At 48.6% G+C, this 13,650-nt stretch overlaps 1 protein-coding gene across 2 annotated transcripts in view; it reads left to right on the forward strand.

Annotated features, from left to right (window-relative positions):
• LIN9 (lin-9 DREAM MuvB core complex component) overlaps positions 1–13,650 on the forward strand; it is a 328,489-nt gene that overhangs the window by 76,265 nt on the left and 238,574 nt on the right. The window lies entirely within an intron of this gene.

Below are 13,650 nucleotides of genomic sequence, written 5' to 3' on the forward strand. Positions count from 1 at the left end.
GCTTGCTATTCTCTTATTGCATCACTGTTGCATTTTCATTTGTTCCAGGGCCAGTTAGTAGTTAATGGGCATTTTCAGTGGTAGGTGCGGTCATTTACCACTTGTAACCAAGGCACCCACATTAGTGCTCTAGTTCGTTGACTAAGTTTATCCCTTTTTACCAGGCTAAGAGCCTGATTTAGCGTTTGGCAGAGGGGGTTATGCTGTCACAAACATAATGGATATCCTGCCACCGTATTACGATTCCATTACAGCCTTTGGAAGTCGTAATACGCCAAACAGGATATCTATCATGTTTGTGACTGAGTAACCCCTCTGCCAAACTCTTAATCAGGCCCCAAGATAGCTAGCTGATGCAGTATAGGTTGTTGAACATTCAGTCTGGATCTCCGTTAAAAACTTGTCCACTGAAAATTGTACATGCGTAGTCAATTGCAGTGGCCTCTCAACTAACACCTTTACTCAATACGGCGATTGTACGTTGTTGCTTCCCATAAGCTTGGATGGAAGCAATGGTGATTCCTTCGATAAAAAAACAAAAAACGACCCTTGTTGTCAAAGATATGAAGAATTAACGCTGTATATCACTTCTGCCTTTACCCGCTAAAGCCTTAGAAAAACATACAAATCAAGAACTGATGGATTTGAGTGATCACCATGGTCTTCTGGGGCCTTCTCAAATGAGTTTCAGAAACAGGCAAGGTACCAAAACCGAATTAGTAGCAGTGATCGATAATATCAGAACAATTGTAGATGCTGGGAAGGCTGTGGTACATATGTTAAATCTGTTTGCAGCCTTCGATACAGGTTCTCCTCTACTTCTGATATCTCGCCTTTCTGAATTTGCGATTAAGGGCAAAGCCCTAACGTTACTCAGCCCTTTTATATCTTGAAGGACACAAGCTGTGAGATGTGGGTAGTTTCCATCCAAACACTATTGCTTCCCCAATTGGGTGCCATAGGGCTCGTCTCTTAGCCCCACTGTATTTAATATGTAGGTTTCATCCCTGGCCAAGTTCATTCAGTCTTTGGTTTTAGCATATTATCCTATGCAGATGGCACTCAGATCATTGTAACAGTGCCAGCGCAGGTCAGCCAAACAGTGTGTCTTTGCTTTAACATCATCTGCCCCCTAAAGAAAATAATTTCCTTCATCCCGGTGGCTGCACGGAAAACTGTAATTGTTGCATTTAACTCTTCAAGTCTGGATGACTAACGCTCTATACCACCAAATTAATCAGGGCTCTGCAAAATGCAAACAGTACAATGCTGTGCCGTTTTAATCTTGACGACCCTAAATATAGACTGGTGTCAGAGGAGCAGAAAAAAATGCACGGATTCCCAGTAAGGCAAATAATTTCTTCAAAGCTCTTTGTATTACTCATGGGGCATGGCATTTTTTTTAGGTCGAAGTTTCAGTGGTGTCTCCCTGTTAGACCGTTGCAGCCTGCTATAAGCAGAAAACTCACAGTACCTAGATGCTGTAGCACAACATGGGGAGATATGTCCTTTATCCCTTCCTAGACACGTTTTAGAACAAGTGACCCATCTCTCATTCAGGTAGAGTCTGAAAACCTGACTCTTCTCTCGATAAAATTGAGAGGACTTCTTTTATTTTTACACTGACACTGACTGAAATCTAAGGGAGTCTGACAAGCTGTTTTGTAATTCTATAAAAAGTCATCATTCCAACATCTTGCCTCTTCCTCCATACTACTATTCTGTATGCAAAGGTGACAGTTCAGATTTACCACCTGGGGAGGCTGTTTAGCCCCTGTGACTGTCATCATGTGTTTTATCAGACATATCTTCTTAGGGGATATCAGACCCCCCGCCCCCAATAAATCCTTTTTATCCAGTATTGGATCTTTCATAAATTCACATGCTTGAATCATCCCGTCGTCGAAGTGGGAGTCCCACGGTACATAAAATAGCAATAATTAACAAATACATTTTTTTTTTGCCATAGGCTATAGTGGAAATACCAGTCACTCATATAGCCTATCCAGGTCCTTTTGCGAAAAGGACCCAAACTTGCCTGCTGACCAATCAGTCACCAGCACCCTCTAGAACACTCGCCAGAGAAGTTCCTTCCCTCAGATTTTCTACCGCACGTCGTGTGAAGGGAGTCTCCCTGAGCTCTGCTCAGTTTTCTACTTCTTCAGAAGCTTTTTTTCTCTCAGAGAAATTAAAAAATGTCGGATTCTTCCAGAAAAGGCCTTTTCTGCCCTTGCAAGACCTGTGGAAAGAAAAGGCTTCATTTGGATGATCCACATAAAGATTGCTTGTGTTGTCTCTACCCACAACACCAGGTGAAGGACTGCAAAAAATGTCGTACTTTCTCCACAAAAACCCTCAGAGACCGTGAGGGTAGACTCCTGACATGGTTACAGGCAAAATCCTGTACTTCAGGTGAGGAGAGTGGGTCAGAGAGGCCACACAAAAGATCCAAATCTGAGGACCTGGGCCAGACAGAAAAATCTAGAGAGAGGCAGAAATTACATCATGGAAAGGGCTTACAGACTTCAATTTCCTCTGATCCATCCTCTCCTCTTCAAAAGAAGGAGTCCTACCGTCTTTCTCCTTCCTCAGAGCCTTCTACCTCTAGAAAGGTAACTATTAAAATTAAGTCAATGACGACACCACCGTAGACGACCATGACGACGACGGTATTTACAGCTACCGTCTCTACTACCTCGTCGACGAGACCATCGTCAGTGGCGACTACATTGACGTCAATGATAAGGGCTTCTATCCCCTCAATCAAACCTCTGTCTACGAGGACTCCAGAATGGAGTGCATCGTTAACATCATCGGCGACAACATCGTCGCTCATAACACCGTTGACGACAGCCCCGTCGACTATAAGCCCAAGGGTAGGTCGCTCCCCCTGCCGCTGCAGCTCCACCAGCCCAGGCTCCTGAGACCTCCTAGCAAGCCCAGCGAATTCACAGTAAGTACCCCACCGCCCAGCCCCTTGCCCCGCCCCGCGCTACTCACCTCCTCTCCTGCTTCTTTTCTTCATCTCTGATCTTCCTCTGTGCTCTTCTGTATTCTTCATCTGTACTCTTCTTTCTTCCCTGCTCCCCGTCTTCTGTCTTCATCTGTGTTCTTCTTCTGTGTGCTTCTTTCTCTCTCCTCTGCACTGCGACCTGCGTGTGCTTTCTTCTTCTGTGTCCCTCTTCTTGGCTCTTCTCTCTGCTGCTCGTCGCTCCTCTTCTTCTTTACCTTCTTCTGTGATATTCTCTCTTCTGCTCTTCTGCTTCTGCTCCTCCTCTTCTTTACCGTCTTCTTGGCTCTTCTCTCTGCTGCCCGTCGCTCCTCTTCTTCTTTACCTTCTTCTGTGATCTTCTCTCTTCTGATCTTCTCTCTTCTGCTCCTCTTCTTCTTTTACCTTCTTCTTGGATCTTCCCGCGTCTGCCCTCCTGCTCCTGACTCGTCTCTGACCTCCCTCACTCGCCACCCCCTCTGTAACGCCCCTATCTACCTATCTTTCTATCTTTCTCCCTCACTCGCCACCTCCTCTGTAACCCCCCCATCTTCCTATCCTTTTACCCTTCTATCTCTCACCCTCACTCACCTCCACCTCTGTAACCCCCTATCTTCTATCTCTCACCCTCACTCACCTCCACCTCTGTAACCCCCCTCCCCTATCTTCCTAACTTTCCTCCTAAACTCCCCGCCACCCTTAACCCCCTCTCCCCCATCTTTTCCCCCCTCTACCTGTCCCCCCTCCCTCCGCTTTCCCGCCGCCACCTCCTGCACGACCCCGCCCCCCCAGCTCCCATTCGTCGCCCCACTCCCGCCCCCAGCTGACCCCTCCTCCCTCTTATGGCGGCCGCTGCGCCCTGGCCCTCAGCACTCCCACCCCCGCTGCACCGCTACGACCCCATCACCCTCCACGCCCTCAACCCAGGGCGTTCCAGCACCTGCTTCCAAGCCAACCCGAAACGTACCCACGGACCCTTCGCATGTCACACCTGCAAACTTAACTTCCACCACGAAACCACCACGACCACCAGCCCACACGCCATCAACCACCTCAAATGCATCCTGATCAACGCACGATCCGTCCACAAGCACGCTGTTGAACTCTGGGACCTGCTGGACTCCACCGCACCAGACGTCGCCTTCATCACTGAGACCTGGATGAACGCCTCCTCGGCCCCCAACATCGCCATAGCCATCCCCGAAGGCTACAAGATTTCCAGGAAAGACTGCACCAACCAAGTAGGAGGAGAAATCGCCATCGTCTTCAAAGACTCCATCAACGTCGCCACCTCCACCGAAGACACCCCCCTCGCCGCCGAACACCTGCACTTCCAGATCCGCACAGACCCCAGGACCACCCTCAGAGGATCCCTCATCTACCGTCCCCCTGGACCGCGTGCCCTCTTCAGCGACTCCATCACCGACTTCATCTCCCCGGACTACATCCTCCTCGGCGACCTCAACTTCCATCTGGAACAGAACGACGACCCCAACACCACCACCCTGCTCGACAACCTCGCCAACCTCGGCCTCAAGCAACTGGTGAACACCCCCACCCACATCGCCGGACACACGCTCGACCCCATCTTCTCCGCCAGCAAAGACGTATCCTTCAGCCACGCATCCGCTCTACACTGGACCGACCACAGATGTGTCCACTTCACCTTCCGACGCGAGACTCACCACCTCCGCACACAACCCATCCCACGTCGACAGTGGAACAAAATCCCTGAAGAACAGCTTCTCTCCACTCTCATCGACAACCAACCCACCTTCTCCGCCAACCCCAACGACGCAGCCCTCAGCCTCACGAACTGGATCACCAACTGCGCAGACAACCTCGCTCCCCTCAGACCCCTTCCAAGACAGTCCAACACCAAAAAAACCTCTATGATTCTCTGACACCCTTAAGGAATCAAAGAAAACTTGTCACACCCTCGAGAAAGCCTGGCGTAAGGACCACACCGCAGACAACATGACTGCCCTCAAGAACGCTACCCGCGAACACCATCACCTGATCCGCGCAGCCAAAAGGAATTTCTTCACAGACAGACTGGACAAAAACAGCCACAACAGCAGAGAACTCTTCAACATCGTAAAAGAGCTCGCCAACGCCATCACACCCTCACAAGACCTTTGCAACTCCCTAGCCACCTTCTTCCATTGTAAGATTACCGACCTACACGACAGCTTCGGACACCAGACCCAGCCGACCACCACAGAACCCACACCCCCAGCCATCACCCTCAACGCCTGGACACACATCACTACAGAAGAGACCAAAGCCACCATGAACTCTATCCACTCAGGTGCCCCCTCGGACCCCTGCCCACACTTCATCTTCAATAAAGCCGGCAACATCATCGCCCCGCACCTCCAGACCATCATCAACACCTCGTTTTCGTCTGCTACCTTCCCCGAGAGCTGGAAACACGCTGAAGTCAACGCCCTACTGAAGAAACCTACGGCTGACCCAAGCGACCTGAAGAACTTCTGCCCCATCTCGCTCCTCCCCCTCCCTGCCAGAGTCATAGAGAAGACCGTCAACAAGCAGCTTATCAACTTCCTTGAAGACAACAACCTTCTCGACCCCTCTCAGTCCGGATTCCGAGCCAACCACAGCACAGAAACCGCCCTCATCTCAGTCACAGACGACATCAGAACCCTGATGGACAACGGAGAAACAGTCACCCTCATCCTCCTCGACTTCTCGGCTGCCTTCGACACAGTCTGTCACCGCACCCTAATAACCCGCCTCCGCTCCACCGGGATCCAAGGCCAGGCCCTGGACTGGATCGCCTCCTTCCTCTCCAACCGCTCCCAAAGAGTCTACCTCCCACCTTTTCGCTCAGACCCCACTGAGATCATTTGCGGCGTCCCACAAGGCTCCTCGCTCAGCCCGACACTCTTCAATGTCTACATGAGCCCCCTCGCCGACATCGTACGCAAACACAGCATCATCATCACCTCCTACGCCAACGACACTCAACTGATACTTTCCCTCACCAAGGACCCCACCAGCGCCAAGACCAACGTGCAAGATGGAATGAAGGACATTGCAGATTGGATGAAACTCAGCCGTCTGAAACTGAACTCAGACAAAACCGAAGTCCTCATCCTCGGTAACACCCCGACCGCCTGGGACGACTCCTGGTGGCCCACGGCCCTTGGCACCGCACCGACCCCCTCAGACCAACGCAACCTCGGCTTCATCTTGGACCCACTTCTCACCATGACCAAACAAGTCAACGCTGTATCATCCTCCTGGTTCCTCACCCTCCGCATGCTCTGAAAGATCTTCCGCTGGATCCCCGCTGACACCAGAAAGACCGTGACCCACGCCCTCGTCACGAGCTGCCTGGACTACGGCAACACCCTTTACGCTGGAACCACCGCTAAACTCCAGAAACGTCTGCAACGAATTCAAAACGCCTCCGCCCGCCTCATCCTCAACACACCCCGCAACAGCCACATCTCCGCACACCTGAGACACCTGCACTGGCTTCCCGTCCGCAAAAGGATCACCTTCCGTCTCCTCACCCACGCACACAAAGCCCTCCACAACAAGGGACCAGAATACCTCCACAGTCGCCTCAGCTTCTACGCTCCCCCCCGTCTTCTCCGCTCCACCAGCCTCGCTCTCGCCGCCGTCCCTCGCATCTGCCGCTCCACGGCGGGTGGGAGGTCCTTCTCCTACCTGGCGGCCAAGACTTGGAACACCCTCCCCACCATCCTCAGGACCACTCCGCATTCCGGAGACTTCTCAAGACCTGGCTCTTCGAGCAGCAGTAACCCCTTCCCCCTAGCGCCGTGAGACCCGCACGGGTGAGTAGCGCGCTTTATAAATGTTAATGATTTGATTTGATAATATCACCAACGACAGCGTCATCGGCTGTCTCACCGTCGACGAGGACACCGTCGAAGAAGCCGTCGTCGACTACACCATCGTCGACGAGAGCACCATCGACGAGAGCACCGTCGACGGAAAAATCATCACTGGTCACAGTACCGTTGACGGCATCTTCAACTTTGACACGATCTACTACGTCACTGGTACCTGTCAGACAGATAGAGGCTACTCCTACCTCTTCCAGGTCTCCGGATCTTCGAGCCATGGTCAGAATCACATCTCTGCCCAGATCAGACATTTATCCCATTGACACGTCTCCAAGCAAGGTGTCAACTTTAGTACCTAGTCATCTACTCGACTGGGAGGAATCTGATGAGAGTCCATTCGGAGATGCACACAGCTCCACGTTAAATATCAAGAAGAGGACGACGATGATGAGTATGATCAATACCAACCATATTACTCGCATCAAGAGCACTAACCAAGAGAGCCTCAGCCAAGAGACTCTATACAGATGCCTTCCTCCTTAATCCAGGACTTACAATCAATGCTACAGGATTATAGGAGGAGGTTGTTCCCAGTTGCAGCAGAAGATCAGCCACCACCGCTAGTTTCTCCTGCTACACCAAGCAATGTCCCTCCTCCTCCAGCTACTCCCAGAATGACACCCCACTCTGTGTTAGCTGCACCCCCTAGAGATGAAGGTTCCACTTCAGGGGAAGAAGGAGAGATTTCTACCCTGCAACATCCTACTGAGGAATGGGATGACTACTTGGCCCCCACTCGTTCTCCACCACCTCCTCGCCCTTCTGATTCGCCACCCGAGGATATAGGTGGTTTTCACAATCTAATGGACAGAGCTGCCACATGCTTCCACCTTCCAACATCTGTCTCCCAGTCGGAATGTTTCCTGCATGATTTTAAGGAGCAGTCAAGGAAGTCTGTACGGTCCATTCCGATTATTGACTTTATATGGAGCGAGGGTACAAAGATCATGTGCAACCCGGCAACAGTCCCACCAGTCCCGCAAAAACTGGACAAGAAATACAAGGCAACCCAAGACTCTCCGGCATGTCTCACTGGCCACCCAAAGCCTGACTCTGTTATTTCACAAGCTGTTCAAAGGCATTCTAAGAACCCGTTGACTCCTATCTATACTCCTCCATACAGAGAAGGAAGGAGATTGGATAATGTGGGCAAAAGATTCTCCTCCATGTCAGCAATCACTGTCAGAGCAGCAAATTCATTGGCAATCCTGGGTCGTTATGACCGGCAAATGTGGTCGGATGTGCAACCTTTCATTGACCTCATCCCTGAAAGCAAGCAAGCAAGCAGAGGCACAGAAGATCCTCCAAGAAGGTGAGCGTACGTTGGAGGATTTAATCGACTGCGCTCTAGATATAGCCTCCACTGGTTTTCGTCAGCTAGCTGGTGCCGCGGTCTTATGCCACCAAGGTTGGCTCAAAGCCACATCTTTCAGGCCGGAAGTGCAGTCCAGAATCCTCAATATGCCCTACGATGGCGAATCTCTTTGGCAAGCACGTAGATGACACGCTCCAGTTCATCAAGACCGACACAGACACTGTCAAGTCCCTAAGTACCCTACAGTACCGGAAACATCCCTTTTGGGGTGCTAGAGGAAGAGGATTTACCTCATTTCGAGGTTCCTTTCACAGGCAGTACCAGCAACACCAATATAGGCCTTCCTACCAACAACAGTATAGGCAACCATCTACGGCTTACTACGCCAGAAAGGGAGGAAAGAGAAGACAGGGTTCACAAAGCAGAGATCAACCCAGAAAGCAGTGATCTTCTCCAGGCACCGGCTATGCTTACCCAATGTTCACACCATCAACAAATAGGAGCAAACATCTCCAACTACATCCAGGAGTGGAAGAAAATAACATCAGACAAATGGGTGCTGGATATAGTGACAAGAGGTCATACCTTGGAATTCATACAAAAACCACTGCATCATCCACCAGGAACAGGCAGACCGCTCCATCTTCGTCTGCTTCAACAGGAGGTACTCATTATGCTTGCCTAGGGAGCTATAGAAAGAGTTCCAGTTCAGCAACGAGGTCTCTGATTCTACTCCCGTTTCTTCCTAATAAAGAAAGTCAGGGGAATGGCGTCTGATACTAGATCTCAGGAAACTCAACAAGTTCCTTCGGAAGCAATCTTTTCGGATGATCACACTGTCAGATATCATGCACCTCCTCAATCCTGGAGATTTTATGACAACATTGTATCTCCATGATGCCTATTTCCACATACCAATGCATCAGAAACATCGCAAATATCTCCGCTTTACTGTAACCGGTGGCCATTATCAGTTCAAAGTTCTACCATTCGGGCTGAGGTCCGCTCCAAGAATCTTCACAAAATGCCTTGCCCAGTCGCAGGTTTCCTCCGCAGCAAGGGTTTGCAGGTGTTTCCATACCTGGACGACTGGCTCATAAAAGCTCCGTCTACGCTACTGGCCTCCAAAGCGACGCTTGCTTGAAATTATTCCACAGTTTGGGGCTAACAGTAGATCTACAGAAGTCGGTCACACTTCCCTCATGCAGAAGAGTCTTCCTGGGTGCAGAATTAGACACCATCCAGAACAAAGCTTATCTCACGCCAGCAAGGCAGCAGAAGCTAACCTACTTAGCTGTCAGAATTTCCACAAAAGAGTTTGTTTCAGTACGACTGTTCAAGTCGCTTCTGGGCATGATTTCCTCGGCCATCGTCCTAGTTCGACTGGCAAGGCTGAGAATGAGACCGTTGCAAGAAGAACTACAACTCCAATGGACCCAGACGCAAGGGTCCTTTGACGACTTAATAACTATCACACCAAAAATTCTGCAGGCGTTGAAGTGGTGGTCTCAGACCAACCACCTCGCCCAAGGTCTTACGTTTCTAACACCAATAACAGACTTTGTCATCACCACAGATGCTTCCTTGGAAGGCTGGGGAGGCCATTTGCAAGACATGCGCATTCAGGGAAGATGGTCCAATCTCCAGAAAGGAATGCACATAAACCTGCTAGAACTGAAGGCGATCCATCTCACGCTCAAGGCTTTTCTTCCACGCATCGCAGGGTCATCAGTGTTGGTAAGGATGGACAACACAACAAGTATGTTTTACATCAACAAGCAGGGAGGAACAAGATCCCTCTCCCTCTCAAGGGAAGCTCAGTCTCTTTGGGATTGGCTCACACTGCACAATATTCGCCTCAGGGATGAGCACCTGCCAGGGGTCAACAATGCCCTAGCGGACTCTCTCAGCAGGATGGACGACAACAGCCACGAGTGGGAACTCAACCAGAACATACTTGACGGCATCTTCCAATGATGAGGTCAGCCGATCCTAGACTTGTTTGCCACCCACCTGAACGCCAAATGCCAGTTCTACGCCAGTCGATACCCACTCCCGGGTTTGTGGGGAATTGCTCTTTTGATGAGATGGTCCGGGATCTTTGCCTACGCTTTCCCCTCCCATCCTGCTGATTCCCAGGCTCCTCAGGAAAATGAAGTACGAATGCTGCAAGATCATTCTCATAGCCCCCAGATGGCCCAGACAGTACTGGTATACGGAGCTCCTACTCCGGTCCGTGGCCAATCCAGTCCGCCTTTCTTGCAACCACAACCTTCTCACAAAGAATCAGGGTCTAATCCTTCATCCCGATCTAACTTCTCTGCAATTACATGCTTGGCTCCTGAGTACAGAGTGTTTCACGATATGAACATCGATCAGGAATGCAGACTGATATTATCTAGGGCACGAGCAGAGAGCACAAATAAGACGTACAAACTCAAGTGGAAGAGATTTTGTGTTTGGTGCTCTCAGAACAACTTCCACCCATTACAAATTAAGCCTGAACAAATTCTTTTGTACCTTCTCACACACTCTAAGGCTGGTCTTTGCCATGCATCAGTCAAGATTCACCTAGCAGCTATAGCCTCCTATAGGCGATCAGCTGAGATGCCCTCAACCGGCTCATCCAGAATCATTAAGCAGTTTATGAAAGGACTCTTCCGCACTTTCCCTCCAGTGCGGCTCCCTCCGCCAGAGTGGCACCTTAATATAGTCCTGCCTCAGCTCATGAAAGCTCCCTTCGAACCTATTCACAGGGCGGAACTCAAGTACATCACATGGAAAGTGGCAACCCTGCTTGCTCTCACTTCCACCAGGAGAGTCAGTGATATACGGGCTTTCACTACTAAAGAACCTTTTTTGTTTTTTTGTGATGACTTTGTTATGCTCAGAACCAACCCCAGATACATTCCCAAGGTGCCATCTTCATTCCATCGCAATGAGCCCGTGATACTCCGAACCTTTTTTCCAAAACAATGCCTCAAATTTTACCTTCAAAGTACCAAACAAATCAGGAAATCAGATCAACTCTTGGTATCTTATTCTCTTGGACGACAAGGAACAGGAGTCACCAAGGCCACTGTAGCCTGGTGGATTTCCTCTACAATCCAGTTCTGTCACAACAAGGCAGGAAAACCGTTGACTAGGCGCCCGAGAGCCCACTCCACCTGAGCAGTCTCCACATCGGCTGCTTTGTTTCAGGGTATTGCCCTTCATAAGATATGTCAAGCTGCGACATGGAAAACTACGCACTCCTTTACGCAGCACTATTGTTTGGAGTCATTGCAGAGAACCGACTCTCTAGTAGGACAAGCTGTTCTACGTCATCTCTTTCATTAAGGTGAGACCTTTCCTTGGTTATATAGAAATGGTTTGATATGCAAATAGCAATGATTTCCATCCTATACACTTTGACATGCTTCTATATAAGTATGTATGTGGTTATGTATATGAATATATGTGTATTTATAACACGGATGTTCAGTATATGTACTTAGAAGCATCTATATTTCTTTGAAGTTCATAATGCAAGATTTATGAGCTAACTATTTTATGTAGGTTGTAAAGGATTTCCATGCTCTCACCCTCCATCCACTGCGAGTATAATGTTTATCAACAGTACTGCTGACTATTCAGATTCAAGCATGTGACTTTATGAAAGATCCAATACTGGATAAGAAAACAAGTTACCTACCTGTAACTACAGTTATCCAGTATTGATATCTTTCATAAATTCACATGCGACCCACCCTCCTCCCCTTGGCCGCTTGCATTTCCTCTCAGGTTATAATCTTTTCACTCTCGTGCTGGAAGATCTGAGGGAAAGAGCTTCTCTGGAGAGTGTTCTAGAGGGTGCTGGTGCCTGATTGGCCTGCAGGCAAGTTTGGGTCCTTTTCACAAAAGGACCTGGATAGGCTATATGAGTGACTGTTATTTCCATTATAGCCTATGGCAAAAAAAAAAAAAATATTTGTTAATTATTGCTATTTTATGTACCGTGGGACTCCCACTTCGACGGGGATGATTCAAGCATGTTAATTTATGAAAGATACCAATACTGAATAACTGTAGTTACAGGTGAGTAACTTGTTTTCTTCAGGTCTGCAGTCTGATCCACTGCCTCCTAGTTAGATTGAGCCAGTATTGTTAGTCAAGTTTCACCAAAATTGCAGCCCTCACTGCACAGATGCCTTCCTTCTGTATACTAAAATTTTCTTTTTTTTTTTTGTTTGTTTTTTTAAACCCTGTAGCTAGGTAAGGAAAACAAATGCTGTAATTAGCAGTCACAGACACCCAATAGCACTGTACTCAGCTAATATCTAGAAATCTTTTCATTTTTAAACTATACATTTAAACTTCACCAAGAAAAATTGTTTTCAATTGCTTAATTGTTGTTCAACTACTTGGATCTATGCTCACAGACACAATGAGACCTGTTCATAAGTGTGTTTTGTGCCATAAACATTTACACCTGAAGGAATTCACTAAAGGTTTCTTGGCAGGCGTCAATAATTTGACTACTTCCGATTTCTCCACCACACAGAAGTAAGTACCACAAAAGTGTGGTAAGTGGCTTTTCTGATGCATGGCTAGCCTCGTAAGATTTGGGAACACCCACAAACATTTTAATTTTGTTGGCAATTCCACACTCTGATCTGACCATTTCCTATCGTTGAAATGCTCAGAAATTGACTCCACTCAAAGATTGGAGTGCTTTCTGTTCCATAATGGGAAGGAGAACATATTACCTTCCGAACTGATGGAGGAGTAAGAGAAGGGCTTTTTTACTGGGTAACACAGTTGTACAAAATGTGTGTGTAGGAAAGTGACCCTTTGAACAGGGAAGCCATTTTTAAGTACATGTGCTGGACACTGGTCTATATGAGTTCCCCAGGTACATGATGGCTTCACCAAACTAGGGATGTTTGGTATCAATGTGTTAATAAACCCTCACTGACGTCAGTGATTGGATTTATTAATACATGCTCCCAGAGGGCCCCTTAGAGGTGCCCCCTGAAAACCTACCAACTATCGGTGTGCGGACTGACTAGTTTTAGCCAGCCTGCCACCACAAAGCAAGAGTCTGGCCCTCTAGGGTAAGAGCCTGTGTGGTCAGCAACAAAGCCTCCACCCAACAAGCTAACCTGTGAATCTGCATTTCAAGGCAGGGGGCTTAAAAGAAGCTCACCACCCTTGGTATGCAAATCTGGCTTCACTCAAGGGAGAGATGCCACCCCTCTTCCCCCAATAATCCCGGCCCCCTGATACGCCTCCATAAAAAAACAAATTTGCCCAGAGGCTTTCATTTTTGACTTCTGTTTTTGATGATTTTTTCTGGATAACATTTTTAAAAATGGCAGATGTGGTGTAGTAAAGATGTAATATTTCAGGAACCGTGAGACCTATATACTTCATTTTGGTGTCAAAACATCATTTAGAGATGGAAA

This window comes from Pleurodeles waltl, chromosome 5 (genome assembly GCF_031143425.1).
Source record: "Pleurodeles waltl isolate 20211129_DDA chromosome 5, aPleWal1.hap1.20221129, whole genome shotgun sequence".
NCBI lineage: Eukaryota > Metazoa > Chordata > Amphibia > Caudata > Salamandridae > Pleurodeles > Pleurodeles waltl.